General features: G+C 35.6%; 1 long non-coding RNA gene and 1 pseudogene across 3 annotated transcripts in view; both read left to right on the top strand.

The window, feature by feature from the left end:
- The window catches only part of LOC147827834 (uncharacterized), a 32,639-nt gene extending 15,343 nt beyond the window's left edge, over positions 1-17,296 (top strand). For both annotated transcript variants that reach the window (XR_015451582.1, XR_015451583.1), the window contains one exon: positions 17,065-17,296. This is a non-coding gene — a long non-coding RNA (uncharacterized LOC147827834). The remainder of the gene's footprint in view (positions 1-17,064) is intronic.
- LOC101718554 (cyclin-dependent kinase 17 pseudogene) lies at positions 3,872-11,033 on the top strand (annotated as a pseudogene). Its single transcript, XR_015451578.1, has one exon. The product of XR_015451578.1 is annotated as a cyclin-dependent kinase 17 pseudogene (transcript).
- Positions 17,297-17,826: the final 530 nt, after the last annotated feature.

Raw genomic sequence — 17,826 nt, forward strand, 5'->3', positions numbered from 1 at the left:
TGCCTGCTTTCCTCCTTTCTCTGCTTAAATCTTTCTTTCTTCCTTTCTTTCTTTCTTTCTTTCTTTCTTTCTTTCTTTCTTTCTTTCTTTTTTGGTATGGGGGAATCAAACTCAGGACCTTGCGCTTGTGAGGCAGGCACCAGAACCATTGAGCTAAATCCTCGGCCCTCTTTTATTTTTCTTTTTTCCATCTTTTCTTTCCTATGTATCACCTTTATAAGCTTTATCAGCAATTTTTAAAGAATTTGTTCACTTTTTGAGATTTCATTTGGTAAAAACTATATTCTAAAAATCTATAAATCCCAGTACTGTAGGAAGCCTAAGTAAGAGGATTGCAAATTGGAGCCCAGCCTGGTCAACTTTTAATGAGTTCACAAGATCCTGTCTCAAGATAAAAAAAAAAATGTAAGGGTGGGGATATAGCTCAGTGCAAAGGTCCTGGGTTCAACCCCCAGGCCCACAACACACACATGCACACACACACATAAATCTCTTTTTAAATTGCAATATGTCACTAAATCCTAAAAGTAAAAGAATCTAAATTTATACTTCACCTGATCAGAGCATCAAATATAAGGACAGTGTAAAGATGCTAACCTCAATCCATATTAATAGAGCTTAATTTTTTAGTGAATAACAAATATAACTAGAAATTACAGAAATTCTGCTTACAGCTCAGTGTTTCTTTTGCACACTTCTAGAGTGACCATACTCCATCTTGGAGATTGATGGTCTAAGCAGTAAGACTTGCAACCATAAAATGAGAATAGCCAATTCCATCTTTAGCAGTGATTGGTTTTGATTCATTTATGAATGACAACTGAAAAGAATACAGCATGATGTATTAGGAAATCAGAAAACATGTGCCCTGTGCATGTGACAGCCAAACTTATATTTGTCAAGTACTTCAAAGAAATACGTTTTAGTTTTCTAAGAAAATGAACTTAAATTTAATCCTAGCTCTGCTATTTACTAGCTATGCATCTTTGAAAAAGCAATAACCTCTTATCACTGAAAGGTAGATGATTAATGTTATACTTACCTCACTGAGAAGAATGTAGCAAGATGACATTGAACCTTCACCACATGCACAGATATGTGGAGCACAACTCTTTACAAGCATGAATTTAATCTTCAGTATACTAGTGGGTAGAGGCTAACTAGTGCACCAAAACATTTTCCTGAAAGGAAATGGAGCCTCATAGAGGCAACACTTCGAAGGAGTTTCCCATAAGGTAACAGATTTGAAGTTGGACACTGGCTACAGGGGAAGTTGGCTCAAAAGAGAGGTTTCCTTCCAACTTTTAAAAAATGTTCAAATATACAGAACAGAGGAAGATAGTAGAATACCCATATACCCTTCACCTAATTGCACCAATTGTTGACATTTTGCCACATTTGTTTTCTTTCTACAGAGAATTTTCCTTTTCTTTTTTTTAATCTTTTTTCAAATGTGAAACATAATGCATACACAGAAAAGTCTTCACTGTTAGCTTTGTTATTGGACAAAACTGCACCTTTATCTCCCTCTTATCATAAGGTAACCTGACATACACAATTTAGAGGAGAAAAGATTTATTTTGGCTCACAGTCTCAGAAGTTTCAGCTCATGGTTTGCTATTTCCAAGGCAGAAACATCATGGTGGAAGGACATTGCCAAGAAAAACAGTTCAACTCATGGCATCTAGGAAGCAGAGAGCAGTGGAAGAACCCAAGAAGAGGGCAGGGACCAGATAGAGTACCCAAGTTTATGCCTCATGATCCACTTCCTCTATCTAGGCCCCATCTCCTAATAGCTCATTATGGAAGTTATTCCCCCCCACAATCCAATCTAATCTCCTCTCCAGGAGTCTCTTAATCCAGTGGAGCTGACATCCACAAAATAAAAATGTGTAACACAATGATCAGAAAGCAAAAGCCCATGTAACCACTACCAGTGTCAAGAAATGGTATACTACTAGCATCCCCAAAGTACCCTGATCCTCTCCTTCCTAACATAAGATAAACATTGAGAGTTTCTGGGTCAGAGGTATGTATGTTCTCAACTTCCATACCTAATACCAAAGAGTTTTCCCCATTGGTTGTACCATTTTACATTCCCATCAGCAATGTATGATAGCCACTGCTCCACATCTTCACTAACAGGTGGTAGTTTTTTTCCTCTTCCCCTTTTCCCTTTTTATTATTTGCCATTAGAGTTGGTGTACAGTGATATTTTCTGGTTTTAATTAACATTTCACTGAATACTGGAGTTCCTTGGCCATTTGGCTATCCTCTTGTAAATTGCCAATTTAAGCCTTTTGCTCATTTATATTGGATTTTTTTTTTTTTTTTTTTGGTACCAGGGATTGAACTTAGGTCCTTGCGCTTGCGAGGCAGGCGGCAGAACCACTGAGCTAAATCCCTGGCCCATATATTGGATTTTTTACTGTGTTTTTTATTGATTTATAGCTGTTTTTCCTATATATGAGATATGAATCTTAGTAGATTATATTTGTTGTGGTAGTTTGCTTTAATGCTATTTTTAGATGAACAGAGCTTCTTCGTTTTAATGCAGTCAGATTACCAGTCTTTGCTGTGTTGTGCTTTTCTGAATTATGTTTAAGAACTCATCTATTTCAGAGTAGATACTCTGCTACATAATCTCCTAGAGGTTGTATTGTTCTATCACCCATATTTAGAAATACAATATATCTGGAGTTGAGTTTTTTTATTATCTTTTCTTTTATAACATATGAATAATTAAGGACCAAGCACCATTTTTTGAAAGATTTGTTTTTTTCCTACTGTCCTGAAGCACCACATGTATTACAAAGCAGATAGATGTTCATGTGGCAATTCATTTCTGGGCTTTGAATTCATTCCATGGCTCAATTTTCTATCATTGTGCTAGTACTGTACCTTTATAATAAGTGTTGATAGCTCATAGAAGTTATTCCTACCTTCTTCTTTTTCAAAATATCTTCATTATTTTTGGTCCTTTATGTGTCCCTATAAATTTGAGAACCAGTTTATATAGTTTTATAAACAAAACAAAGTCTTTTTGGAATTTGGATTGGAATTGCATTAAGATAATATGAGACAAACTGACATCTTTAAAATAATTGATTCCTCTAACCCATGAATATAGTATAGTTTTTGTATTTAGTTCTTATTTAATTTATCTCAGTAAAGTTTATAGTTTTGTGTAGAAATCTTATACCTTTTTGTGTGTAAATTTATTCTTACATACCTGAAGTTTCTGATGCTATGATAAATGGCATCTTTGTAAAAATTTCATTTTGACTGTTATTGATACATGGACATATGGATGATTTGTATATCTACCTTTTATCCAGCAACCTTCCTAAATTCATTTTTAAACTAATCATGTATCTGTAGATCTTCTAAATTTTCTATATGTGCAACCATATCATCTATGAATAGGAAGCTTATTTTTTCCTCTTTCTCACTCTGAAATTATAAAATTCTACTTTCTTTTCCTTAATATTTTTAAAATAGTGATTAAATTTTTATTTTTCTGGAGTTTCATAGGGTGTGGCTTGAAGCTAAGATTTTCCTCAGACAGGCCTATTGATTTTTTTTTTTAACTGGGGATTGAATTCTGGACCTTGCGCTTGCGAGGCAGGTGCCATGCCACTGAGCTAAATCCCCGGCCCTTGATATTTATATAATACTAAATAAGCAGTATATTCTATTCTCATTTGTTTCCATATTAATTTGAGAATCAAGTTATCTAATTTACAAGGAAATTCAGTTGAGATTTATATTAAAAGTTTTTAAAATTCTATTTCTAATGTTGAGCATTTCTAATCCATGAATACGGGCTCCTTTTCTAATTATTTAAATCTTTCATATCCCTTAACATTTTAATATAGATCTTATGCCTTTCTTTGCCTTTCTTTCTTTCCTTCTTTCTTCCTTCTCTTTCTTTCTTTCTTCCTTCTCTTTCTTTCATTCTTTCGCAGTACTAAGGATTGAACCTAAGGGCTTCACACTAAGGTACATCCCAGTACTTTTAATTGATTAATTAATTAATTAATTTGAGAGTGTGTCATTTCTGTACCTTTATAATCCAATGCCTGGGGAATTATGTTTATTTATAATTAGATATTCTTGTTAATATTTATATTTTGGGCTTAGTGTTTATTTTTTTTTAAACTTTCTTCTTCAGGGATGTGATATATCAAGTATCAAGCAAATAATAGCTGGTTATAACCATGAGGCCATTAATCCCCTAAAATGGCTGACAGTAAAAGTAGTAATACATATGAAAGGAAGCTAACAAGTTCATGAGTGCTAAGAGTGAAACATAAATATAGGATTTATTCAAGATGGGCCATGATCAGATTATACTTTTACACATAAAATTGCAACATCAGGTTCCAAATAATCAGACTTATCTTCCCTCAACACTTTCAAAGTCATTATAGTAATTATGTATTCACAATCTCCATCCTATTTAACAGTGGATTTATATAACAAAGATACTATCTTTTTGAGGAGGCATTTTGGGGTAATATTTGAATATGACTATATTTGGAGTGTCAAAATTTTTAATACAATTTGACATCTTTTCCCAAATGAGTTGCAGGGAGATGAGAAGAGGAAATAGATGAGTTTTCTGGTTTTGTTTTGTTTGGTTTGGTTTTGGTTTTGGTTTTAGAGGGTTTTTTTCCCAGTAAAGAGACTGACTCTGGTCAATTCAGAATAGAGACATCTATGAATTATAGTGAATTCCTTTGAGAATTATCATATATAAGCTAAATTGATGATATGATAGCTCAGGGAATAATCCCAGGTGCTTTACAAGTGTTGCAGGCAGTTTGCATCCCTGCATGATGTAAGAATTTTTTCACCATAAATGTTTCCTTTGAACTTAGCTTAGACTAGGAAAAAGAGCATTGGTTTTGGCATCACATGCATCTGACTTTGAATTCTGATATGAATCCTTCTAAGAAATTCAATAAGTTTTTATTTTATATATTACTTTCCTAGTTAGATGTTTCATAAATAGATTATTAAGTTTTTCTATTATGGATGCTGCAAAACTGAATATATGCAATGTGTGTACATTTCCATTCATTCATTTTCATGTATATGAATATATATTCAATTTCATATATATATATCATAAACCTTTCTTTAATACGTGTTTAGTAATGTCAGAGATCAAATTCCCTACCATTATTCATTTTTTAAATTTCAATTCATTTGCCTAAATGATGTCTTTCTTTCCTTAGTTCTGATATTTATTGGGTAATCTTTTGATGCTCCTTCTGAAATGCTTTTCAAATTGGTTCCATCAGCTTTCTTCTTTCTGGCAATGCCTTAGTTCAGAATTGCAACAAACTTTTAACTAATTTATATCCATCCTTAATGTTTTACCACTTGCAATCGATCTTCTACACTGTCCAAAGCTTCTCAAAACACATTTTTGACTATGAGTCAGCTTCTCTTGCTCAAATACTTTTCATGACTCATCTTTATTGCAGGTGTCTTGTCTCTTTCATGTTGCATCTCAACCATCTAACAACATGTTGCATGCTAACTACCTTTCTCTATTATCTTCCTTGTTTTTCTGTAATTAGATTAATTTATGGCACATTTCTGAATTAAAGGATCTATAAGTAATTTTTAAATATATGAAGAAGATACTCTACTTATAATAAGAGATATTCAAATGAAAACTAAGTAAGATACTATTTTTCATTAGTTTGGCAAAGACCAAAATATATTATTTTGTTAAGGAAAGTGTAAATTGGTACCATCCTTTTAGGAAAACAGTTTGACGGTGGTGCAAAAACTACAGTCACAGAATTCAAGAGGAAGCTGGGTTTTTTTGTTTGATTTTCCAGTGTGTAAGAGAATAATGCAAAACATCTAAAAATTCTAAAAATATCCACCTTTCTTCATATCTGATAGGGGCAAGCATGAGACGACCCTGCAGTTTATCCTATGAAACATTTCACTAGATACCTCTTGTTTCTAATTGAGTTTGGACTACTTAGAGCTAGAATTGGTCCACAATATATTTTTTTAGAACATATCAGAGAAACATGTCCCCACCAGCTCCAGGGTCTTGCCTCCGAGGTATGTGAACACTGCACTCACTGTAAAGCTTCTAACTTCTGGAAAAATGTAGTATTTTTTTTATTAGTACATGTCTGCCATACATAATGATCACATTTGTCATAGGGAATTTGTACCTGTATATAACATATCTTAATTCTTTTTTCCCCCATCCCCTTCCCTTCCTTCAATCCTTCATCCCTTTCCCATTTACAAAAGCTTTGTTTCTATGGAAAAATGTATTATTTAGAGACTTTCTTTAGCAATCAGCAACTTCTAAAAGGCATTTTTTTAAAGTTACAAGAATTTTCCAGAATAGGACTTAAAGCAACATTTAGTTTGGGAGGTCAGGATGGAGTCAATTGGGACCCAGGCTTTGGGTTTATCAGCCTAGAATCTCAGAGAATTCCTTTCCCAGCATTGTCTGAGCAAAGCTGGAGGATGTAATGGGAATAGCACAGACTGAAAGCAGACTGTCCTGAAACTAGGTTGCGTCAACATCTGGTCATGTGATCTTGCGCAAATTACTTGACTTCTTTGAGGCTCTGTGACCTCATTTTGCAATACTGTGGTAAAAATTTGATAGATCAATAGCAGCAGCACAGTTTAAGGAAGACGGTAAGTGCTCAGTAAATTGTGTATGTGCTTATAATGACCTGCATATAGAAAAGCTTAATAAATATCAATTGGCTTCCTACTGCCCACCCCTCTCACCTTCAATTCAAGTTAAATGTTGCCCTTTGGTGAATTTTCTCTTTCAAGCTTTCTTCCAAAGGTTACCAACAGAAAAAAACAAAAATAAATGAAAGCAAAAAATAAGTATCCAGTAAAAATGTGTTCACTTTAGGTTCTGTGTCTCCAAGAGATAGACCCGATTTTCTATTTGTATGGTCAAAAATGAAACTGTTCAATGTTTCTTAGCAGAGAAAAATTCAAGTTTTAATTTTTAAACCATTTATTATATCAAAAAATGGATTTCAGAGAAAGCAACCATTATCAAACCATGCATTAGAATATTTTTATAGTTTCATTATGAAGACATCATGGATCAGATGTCTTCATAATGAACCTGTGACCAATTCAGATTAGAGTCCAAACTGTGTCACTTATTTTCCTTGTGGGGCTGGGCAATTTATTTAATCGGTCTATTTCAGTGTGCTCATCTGTAAAGACTAACGAGTACCTCCCTCAAAATTTTTACAAGGATTAAATGAAATAGTTGCCATACTTACCAGTGCCTGCATAAAGTTTGCTCTCAACAAAGTAGAGCTATTATCATTTTATTTAATATAAACCCATGAGATAGCCACCGGTATTGCCTCTATTTCACAGACAAGAAAACAGTCTTACATGAAAAATATACAAATATTTTGCATATCCTAAGGCAGGCAAATAATAAAAGCTCAAAATATACAAGTTCAAAACAAAACAGCCAGGTGTAGTGGTGTGTGCCTATAATCTCAGCACTCAGGAGGTTGAGACAGGAGGATCGCCTTGAGTTCGAGGTCAGCCTGGACAACATAATGAGTTCAGGGCCAGGCTGAACTACAAACCAAGACCTTGTCTCAAAAGCCAAAAAATAGCCTGAGGCTAGGACCTGCATCCGGGCTCCACAAGTGTTGCGATGCCACGTCTCTTTGCTTTGCCCCTGCCGGACACACTGCCCACCCTTGCCAGATTTTTCAAGCCACATTCAATTGACAGAATGAAAAAGTTTAAGAGAAGGCTGTCCCTCACACTTGGAGGAAGCCAGACTATTGATGAATCATTATCTGAATTGGCCTAACAAATGACTATTGAAGAAAACAGCAAAGACAATGACCCTATTGTGAAGAATGGCAGACCTCCCACGTCTCACTGTATGCATTCCTTCCTCCACCAGTATACAGGGTCTTTCAAGAAGCCCCTGTTGTGGAGACCCCATTGCAGAGACCCCACAGTGTTACTGGAGGCAGCCTTGGCCATGCCCAGGAATGGAAGCAGACTAGATATTGTCCATGAGAATCTAAAAATGTGATCAGATGGTGAGAGTGACCAAGCTCCTGTGACATCATCTAATGAAGTCCAGTCACCTACAGGTGTTTCTCTCAGAAATCGTATGCATAGGTGGATCTCAATGGAGGATTTAAATAAGCAGTTATCCCTGCCTGCAGATACAAGAAGACCTGATGGATATCTTGAAAAGTTACAAATCAACAGTCCACCATTTGATCAACTGATGAGCCGAAGGTCTCGTACAGCTTCCTTATCAGAAATTGGGTTTGGGAAAATGGAAACCTACATCAAATTGGAAAAGCTTGGAGAGGGTACATATGCAACAGTATATAAAGAAAGAAGTAAATTGACAGAATTTGGTGGCACTAAAAGAGATTCAATTGGAACATGAAGAAAGTGCACCCTGTACAACTGTAAGAGAAGTTTCTCCACTAAAGGATTTAAAACATGCAAATATAGTAACCTTACATGACATTCTTCACACTGATTAATCTTTGACTCTGGTCTTTGAATATTTGGATAAAGACCTAAAAGAGTACATGGATGACGGTGGGAACATCATGAGTATGCACAATGTAAAGATATTTCTCTACCAAATTCTGTGTGGCTTGGCATATTGCCACAGAAGAAAGATGTTGCATCAAGATGTGAAACCACAGAACCTCCTCATTAATGAAAAAGGAGAATTAAAGCTAGCAGATTTTGGACTAGCCAGAGCCAAGTCAGTTTCAACGAAGACCTATTCAAATGAAGTTGTCACACTGGTACCGGCCACCTGATGTGCTTCTTGGTTCCTCCAAGCACTCAACAGAGATCGACATGTGGGGTGTTGGTTGCATTTTCTTTGAAATGGCTTCTGGAAGACCTCTGTTTCCAGGATCAACTATGGAAGATGAACTAGGCTTAATTTTCTGACTACTAGGAACTCCATCTCAGGAAACTTGGCCAGGTGTTTCTTCAAATGATGAATTCAAGAACTACAACTTTCCAAAATATAAACCACACCTTCTGATAAACCATGCACCAAGGTTAGACTCTGAAGGAATTGAATTGATAATGAAATTTCTTCAGTATGAATCTAAAAAAAGGGTTTCAGCAGAAGAGGCCACGAAACATGTATACTTTTGAAGTCTGGGACCAAGAATACATGCTTTACCAGAAAACATCGATACTCAGTTTGAAAGAGATTCAGTTGCAAAAGGACCCTGGTTTTTGAAATTCTTCTTATCCAGAGACAGGACCTGGGAAGAACAGAAGACAGAGCATACTCTTTTAAGTCTGATAACGGTTTCAAGCCCAGGCCCCAGCCTTTCTTATCAATCAAGGACTCAGATCTGAAGGCAGTTATTTCTTTTGGTGGACTTGGAATCTCCATTTGTCTACACTGTCCTCTTCACCATGGAGTCTTTTTATTTCAAACCTACAGATTGTTTTTATATTTGTTGTCACAGTGTGACAATTTCTTTGTACAGTCGGTTTTAAGGTCTTCTCTGCCATTAGAGTCAGTAGGTTACAACTATTGATGTAATTGTAGCTGCAATTTTTGTGCAGGACTGAGAAACACAGTGCATAATTTATTGTGGAATCATTGCTGCTAAATAACTACCATCTATTTATTTATTTATTTATTTATTTATTTATTTATTTATTTATTTTACTACCATCTATTTAACACAACAGTTGAATGCCTGAAGAAGTTGCATTGGCTTTATTATATGTGAATGCATCTGTTTCTCCTCACTAATTGTTTTACTGCTGCATTTTTGTTTGTTTGCTTTTAAAAATAAACTGCAGTGTTTCCTGGAATATATATTTAGCTTTGCTTAACAGTAAAATTAAGTGAGCAATCTTGAACACTCTTTAGTTTGTGCTATATAATTTCTTATTTAACATTGGCAAATAAAGTAGCTAGAGATTGATAAGCACATTATGTTTAGGAAAGCATGTTGATGCAGAAATTGATTCAAGCAAGTAAATACCTGACGTTTTGGATTTCTCACCTTAGACACTAATAAATTAAAGCACCAAGATTATTTATTGCAGTCATTTTAGAAATGTCTGCTGCATATTACTGGATATTTGTATACTAATATCTTAACAATTTTACATTGTGCTTTAATTTAGTTAATACTTGACCATATAAGTTCATTTAAACATGAGAGTCTTGCTTGTGTTTAAGTACACTTCTTTTTTTAGAAAGGATGATACTTCATAGAGGCATGGTTTATTTTACTTGGGGGCTATGTATGTTTCAGTAACATTCACTTGCAATCAGCATAAAGCTGTAATATGTCTTTGAAATGAGCCATGATAAATTCAAATGAGAGAAATGAAATCTTAGAGGATTGCTTTGAAGCATTGTAGGTATTATCTGTTTATCAGAGATAATAAATACTACAGTTTTAATTATGCATCTCCTTGAACATCATAAACACAGATTGGTGTTAGTAACTGTTTTAAGCATTTGTGTTCACCTTTAAGGTCTATTATTTAGTGCATCTTATAAACTATAAATCTTAATTGATATATTTTGAAATGGTCATGTAAATTTTTGCCTTATATATCACGAAAATAGTCACAATTTAACTTTTTTCCTGACATTCACTGTAAAACATTCAGGGGTCCTACCATTTCTGTTCAGCAAATCTTGTAGTTTGTTGTTGTTATTTAACAGTATTAAATGGGTTTTTGTATATTTCATTTTAACTTTATTTGTGAAAAGTGATTGTGGCATGTTTGAGGTATTATTTTAATTTTTCATGATACTGAAATTTTAATTTTTAAAAAAATATTCCTGAACAAAACAGATTCATGTGTGATGGTGAATATTGGACCACTACTGCTTTTCACATTTGTAAATTGGTTTTATGTTAAACCCTGTAGCCTAACAAACTGCTGTTATTTCTAACTGACAGGCATGTATTAATATTGTACTTTGAAGGTTATAAATATTATGTGGAAATTTCTCCATTTTTGTTTTGGAATTTATAATAACAAATGTCCATGTTGTATAAAAATCAAAAACAAAAAAAATTCAAAACAAAACAGTGGTTCCAATCTATAGATCAGTGCCAGGTGTGGTGGTGCACTCCTGTAATCCCAGCACTCGGGAGACTGAGGCAGGAGGATCAGTGTGAGTTTCAAAAATAGCTGGAACTACATAGCAACACCTTGTCTCCAAAGCAAAACAAAAAACCAGCCTGTAGATCAGAAGTTCTAACCCTCTATACACTGAAGGTATTTTTGTATAGAAAGAAGAAACTAAAATGACCTATTAACTTGTCTATCCACTCCTGTGTATTAGAAAATTATGACCAGAGTCCCCATATAGCAAATGAGTAGCTATTGTAGGTTCTCAGTAAATATTTATTTATTTATTTATTTATTTATTTTTTTTTTTTGGTACCGGGGATTGAACTCAGGTCCTTGCGCTTGCGAGGCAGGCAGCAGAACCACAGAGCTAAATCCCCAGCCCTCAGTAAATATTTATTAATCAAATAAGTGGAGGGAATGAGCACACAGGGGCTTTGTTCTGGATCTTCCCAGTCAGAGCATCAGCAGCTTCCATTCCTGCCTTATCCTTCCTATCTTCACTGCTACTCCTTCCTTCATCTTAAAGCTTCAGGAAAATAACACATGGCCCTCTTCTCTGAAAGATGAGAAAATGTAAAACAAAACAAAACAAAGAAACACCTGAAATTTGCTTGAAATGTTAATCTTGCAGATTTTACCCAAAGTTCAGAAAAGTAGATCTTTTACATCTAATTTAGAACTTGTGCCGGGTATTTAGTTCAGTGGTTTCGCCACCTGCTTCGCAAGGACAAGGACTCCAGTTCGATCTCCTTTCCTCCAAAAAGAAAAAGATAATTTAGAACTTATGGTAGATTCTTTATTAAAGGTAGGCACTAGAAAAAATGTAACAGTGTTGGGGATAATCAGGTCTTATATTGTTTCAGAAGAGAACAAATCAATAGATAAGCTTTGGAGACCTGAGTTTAAACAAACATTTTTTTATCTACGCTAGAAACATAAACATAAACCTAAAAATGAATTTGCAGCTGGGCATAGTGGGGTACTACTGTGTTCCCAGCTACTCAAGAGGCTAAGGCAGGATTTCAACTTAGACCCTACATCAAAATAAAATTGAAAAAAGAGGGCTGGTCTGTAGCTCAGTGGTAGAGTGCTTCACTAACATGTGTGAGGCCTTGGGCTTAATCCCCAGTACAAAAAAAAAAAATTACAAATAATTTTTCTTGGGGCCAGAGATTTAGCTCAGTGTCGCCATGGCTGCCTGGCAAGCACAAGGTCCTGAGTTCAAGCCTTGGTACACACACACACACACACACACACACACACACACACACAAAATTTCTTGGTAAACAAGTAAAATTAAATCCAAATGTCAGAACTGTTTTACAAATCATAGTTTCGGGGTTTTTCCCCCCTTCTTCTTATGTGTGTGACAAAACAAACATGCAGGAAGGAAGTTTTAAGATTTATAAAAGAAAGCATGTTTGAATGTCAATTTGTACATCCCAAAGATAGGAATAATTATCTGCAAAGGGGGAAATTGAAGGTCTAAAATAGTAGCTACATAGATAAGCAATCTTAGGCTAAAATGCTAAAATTTTGACCCAGTCAACTACTGATACATGCAGTTGAACAAGTCAAACACACACAACTATGTGCACATATATTTACATATACATACACATACACATGAAATATAAATGGATAGTTACTATAAACTACTTAGCATAGTTATGCATGGTACACACTATATGCTAAATAATAGTTTTTATTATTTTAAAAAAATGGCAAAGGTTAGAGGCTACATCCCTTGACAATAATAACCCATGTCCAAGTGTTCTCAGATGACCCCCCTGAAGCAGAATTTTATTAGTATATTTACACAGAATGTTCTGAGAAACAAGTAGCAGTGATTTGGGGAAAGTCTATGATTTAGGACTAGAAGAGCTTAAACCTCAAGTCCTAACCCTAATACATTTGATCACCTATCATTTCTGGGATGTGGATTCCCCATCTGAAAATAATTCCTGGGATTTTTCTGAGTAGCAAGAGAGATAATGTGGATTACAGCCCTTTATAAATCATGATATATTATTTAAAACACTAGTGAATCATTTTGTCTGCTCTAATAGTCATGCCCTACAGAGATGTGATGCTATGAGATGAGAAGCCAGATTTCCCCTCACATGGGCTACAGAGGTCTCAGAACCTCACAACCAAACTTATCAGATGCTGGGCTGCTGCATTTCAGGATACAAGGAGATATAAAGAAGTTTGACAGGAAGTTCTGGGTCAGTTTTTCCTTCCCAGGTCTGTCAAGCAAGGAACTGTTCACTGTCACCCTGATCATGAAAATTCATCTGTGCTCCCCTTTATCATAGAAGAAATCCCTTTGTGGGGATTCAGAAGCTTGGAAAAGAAAGGGGACTGGAGGAAGAACACTCATGCTCAGCATCTTTTATGAGGGTACTCTCATGAGAGCAGACTTTTCATCTGCATGTTAATGAATGTTATGTTTGATAAGAACTCCCTTACAGCAGCAATGTAGTGTCACAGAAATAACTTTAAAGTGACTCAAGGCGTGGCTAGAACTCCCCATTCTTTAATTAATCTGCAACCTTCAGCTGATTACTACTTTCTTTGAACTATGGCTGCTTCTCAAGCTAAGTAAAGTCATGGACCTAGAGGAGCCATTTCTTTCTAGCTCAGCCAGTAAGCTTAGTTGCTACACCTTTAATTCCCAATTAGATTCCATTTTGTTCTCCAAATGTTTTTCCTGGGTTAATCTAATGTCTTCTATTTTTCTGAGATACAATACTATCTTCTTCATCTGAGAATTAGTGCCACTGCCTGAACCAGCACATATCACATTCACAACATGTATTTGTGAAATTATTGACTTACAGGAATTTAAAACTCACTGTAAACTCCTGGAATAAAGCCCTCAAAGTACCCACCACACTGCAAAATAGGTGCTAAAGAAATACAAATTGATTAATTAATCTGTACTTCATTTATCATCTTTTCCTTTTGCTTAATTGTATGTTTTTTGGAGGAGGGAGAAGTTGAACTTTCCTGCCATTTTTCATTTCCCAACTATCACCAAATGCTATTACAAACTGCTATAATCTCGAAGAGTTCTGGAATCTCTCTTTATAGGTAAGGTTGCCAGATTTCAAGGAGTGAAGGAGCAAAACAAGGTAAATCTGAATTTCAGATGAACAATGGATAATTTTCTGGTGTAAATAGGTCTCACACATTTGGGGGTATATTTATACCAAACATGTCTTCGTTGTTTATCTGAAATCCAAATGTAATTTCAGGGTTTATATTTGACCTGCAAACCTTGTTTACAGGATCTCACTCCAAGCACTGACACCAACATGGAGGTTTTCATTTACAAAATTATATCTTCTGAGGCTCTGTGCTCATTAATTGATCAGTTCCCAAACACCCCAGAGGAAACAGCTGCTTCATCTTCCTTTAAACACAGGACTTACAGTCATGTGTGGGTGAGGAGAGAACCAAGGGCTTCAGTTTCCTCCTTGATGAGCTTCTCTCCACTTAGCCAAGGGATAGATGTATGTGAATATTCTGGTGATACCCAGAAACCTAAACTAAGGTCTACCTCTTTGCACAACTCTACTAATCAGTTCATCCTTCCAAATTTCTCTGCTGCTGTTATTGAAACATAAATCTTACCTCCTTCTCTAAATATCAGAGACATTTTAACCTTTTTCATATGCCTCTTAGCTTACTAAATTACAAGGTCTTGGGTTAGTCTTTGTTGTAGTTACTTATCTTTGTTGTTCTCCCTACAGAAATATTTCTTGGAACTGCCTCTTCCATTCTACTTCTTCAGTCTTTTCTGCCAATTTAATATGTCATCACCTGGGACCTGGATTGCAGCAACAGCCTCCTAGCTCTTCTGGCTCCCTGGATTTGTGCAACTCCTAGCACGCTTATCTTTATATAGTGTTGTTTCCTCACCTGGGATTCCATTTCATGAGAAGCTGGCATGAATCTCTATGTCCTGTTTAAAAAAATAATACCAAATGGAGACAAACCAAAACACGAACAACAAAAAACAATACCAGGCTTCATGACCCAAACTTCAAGCCCCAAGAGTCTATTTTCTTTTCCCTGTCTGCCTTTCCTAGACTGATGCAGTCCAAATTTCTGTTTCCTAGTCTCTGGGGCTTATTGCTGCTTCTGGCTGCATTACTCTCATCATTGCATCTGCCTTGATACCCAAATCCCTACCCTCCTTCAAAACGCAACCCATTAGAAGAGTTAATAGTCAATTTGAGTTTTAGCAGCTCTGGCCAAAGGGAAGAAATCAAGAGAGAAAAACATAAAGGAAAAGTTCAGTAGATTTGCTTATGTAAGAATGAAAAGCTTCTTTATGTGAAAATGTACAAGAGAAAGTAGGAAAAAGGTTTGCTATGCATAACAGACAAAGTTAATTTTCTTAATATAATTTACAAATCAATAAGAAACACGCTGAGGATTTGTGCTGCTCAGTGGCAAGCACAAGGTCCAGAGTTCCATCCCCAGTACTGGAAATAAAGAAAAAGAAACATTCCAAAAATAAAATGAGCAGATATTAGTAACACACACACACACACACACACACACACACACACACACACACAAAGAGTAGAAGATGCCAAGAACACGAAAAACCCTATAAAACCTAGAAGAGGCCAAAAACATGAAAAACCATAAAACCTCAGTAGTATTAAAGAAATGTAAATTAAAATGACAAAGAGCTTTCCTTTTATCAAAAGAACACTTTTTTTGAGACAGGGTCTCACTATGTAGCTCAGGCTGGCCTCAAACTCACGGCAATCCTCCTGCCTCAGCCTCCCAGGTGCTGGGATTACAGGCATTCATCACCACACTTGGCTTTAGGAATATAATTATTAATTATCCTATTCTATTTGCTCTGACTTAATTTTTATTTACTTTGAGAGAATATCATGAATACTTTGTACCTCTGATCCACACAATATAGAATATATGTCCTTTATTATTTGAGAAACATAAGCTACACACTGTAAGACATCTGATAAGAGAAAACAACAGCAGAATGTGATCATGAAATAAGTACTGGATCCTCTCCTCCATATGCTTATAATTACTAAGGTATATAATTATGAGATTTGGCATTAAACCAAGTTTGAATTCTGTCTTCAATTCTATGTGACCTTAAGCAATCCACCTATCTTCTCTGGATTTTAGCTTCATTGGTTGCAAAACAAAGATGATCATATCTACATAGAAAGGTGGAACACAAAATAGGTGTAGGAACATTATTTAACATAAAGGGAAATGTTGTTTTCCCCTTCCCTTTCTAAGGTTCATGCATCCCTTCAGTACCTATAATCTAATGGGGGAGGATCAAAATTTCCATAAATAAACACTAAATAAACTTATCAAACACATAGCTCTTATGATATATTATGTAGTCTAATAAGAGAACTTTGTAAAGTACCTCATTTAATCCTTATATAACAGAGACTATTATAATCTCAATTTTAAGATGGGGAAACTGACTTACCTAAGGATCCTACAGTTATAAGGGGAAGAACCCATGCAATCAAGTACCAGTGTCATATCATACTATTCTCATTCATGCCTTGCACATAGTAGGAACTCAATAAATATTTTCAGGTCTTGTGTGTGGGCTTACTGACTGGAGAATGAACCCGGGACACCCACACTGATCTATAACCCCAGGCCTTTTTATTTTTAATTTTGAGACAGGATATTGCTAAATTGCTAAATTCCCCAGGCTACTTATGAATTTTTTTATTATCCTGCTTTGGCCTCAGAGCACTGAAATTATGAGCATGTGCTACCACACTCGGTTCAAGAATGTTTTCCAAGAACTTTGACCAAAGAAAATAATAATCACCACATATTCCCTCAAAACTCAATTACTTATTCTTTATTTTTATACAGGCTGAAAGACTGATCTATCTGGTGTGAAAGAAGATAGGAGAGAACTGACATACTTCTTACATGGAAGATCTGGTTTTCTGTAAGGCTACAGAATCTATTAATAGCCGGGGATTTAGCTCAGTGGTGGTGCCGCCTGCCTCACAAGAGCAATGTCCTGAGTTCGATCCCTGGTACCAAAAAAAAAGATGGAACAGACTCTATTAATAAACACCACAGTCTTTTTCAGAGATAATTCAATTGTCAAGCCTCTCAAATATTTCTCTTCTCATTCAAGTCTCACTAGTACCTTGTAAGGAAGCATCATTTATAGACTTAATTTATTCTGATAGCAAAACTGGGTGTCATAAATATTCAGCTCCCCAAGATTAGCCAATCTGGGAGATATCTGGAAGCAGATATTTCCATTATCCTTCTCTCAGAGATAGCAGTAGCTGTAAGGCTATGCTGGAAAACTTCCCCTATCACCACTGGGCCCACACACCTTACTGGTGAACTCAGATTTCTGACTATATTAAGGCCCCAGGTGTACTCTAGAGGAACATGAATCTCTCTTTAGAAATATTTGGAAGCACTCTGTGTTCTTAATCAATAATAAGGAGCAACTCTGGCAATACCAAACTTAGAACATTTAGAATAAGTCTTCAGGATATCAAATTAGTAGCTCTGATTTGAGGCCATGGTAAGAGGTGGAGAACATTTAGTTCTAGCCAGTTCATGGTTCTATTCACCAAAATTAATGATACCAAAATAGCTGCAAGACTC

Source organism: Heterocephalus glaber, unplaced genomic scaffold (genome assembly GCF_053883595.1).
Source record: "Heterocephalus glaber isolate CG9 unplaced genomic scaffold, H.glaber_assembly_v1.0 deba00001429, whole genome shotgun sequence".
NCBI classification, from domain to species: domain Eukaryota; kingdom Metazoa; phylum Chordata; class Mammalia; order Rodentia; family Bathyergidae; genus Heterocephalus; species Heterocephalus glaber.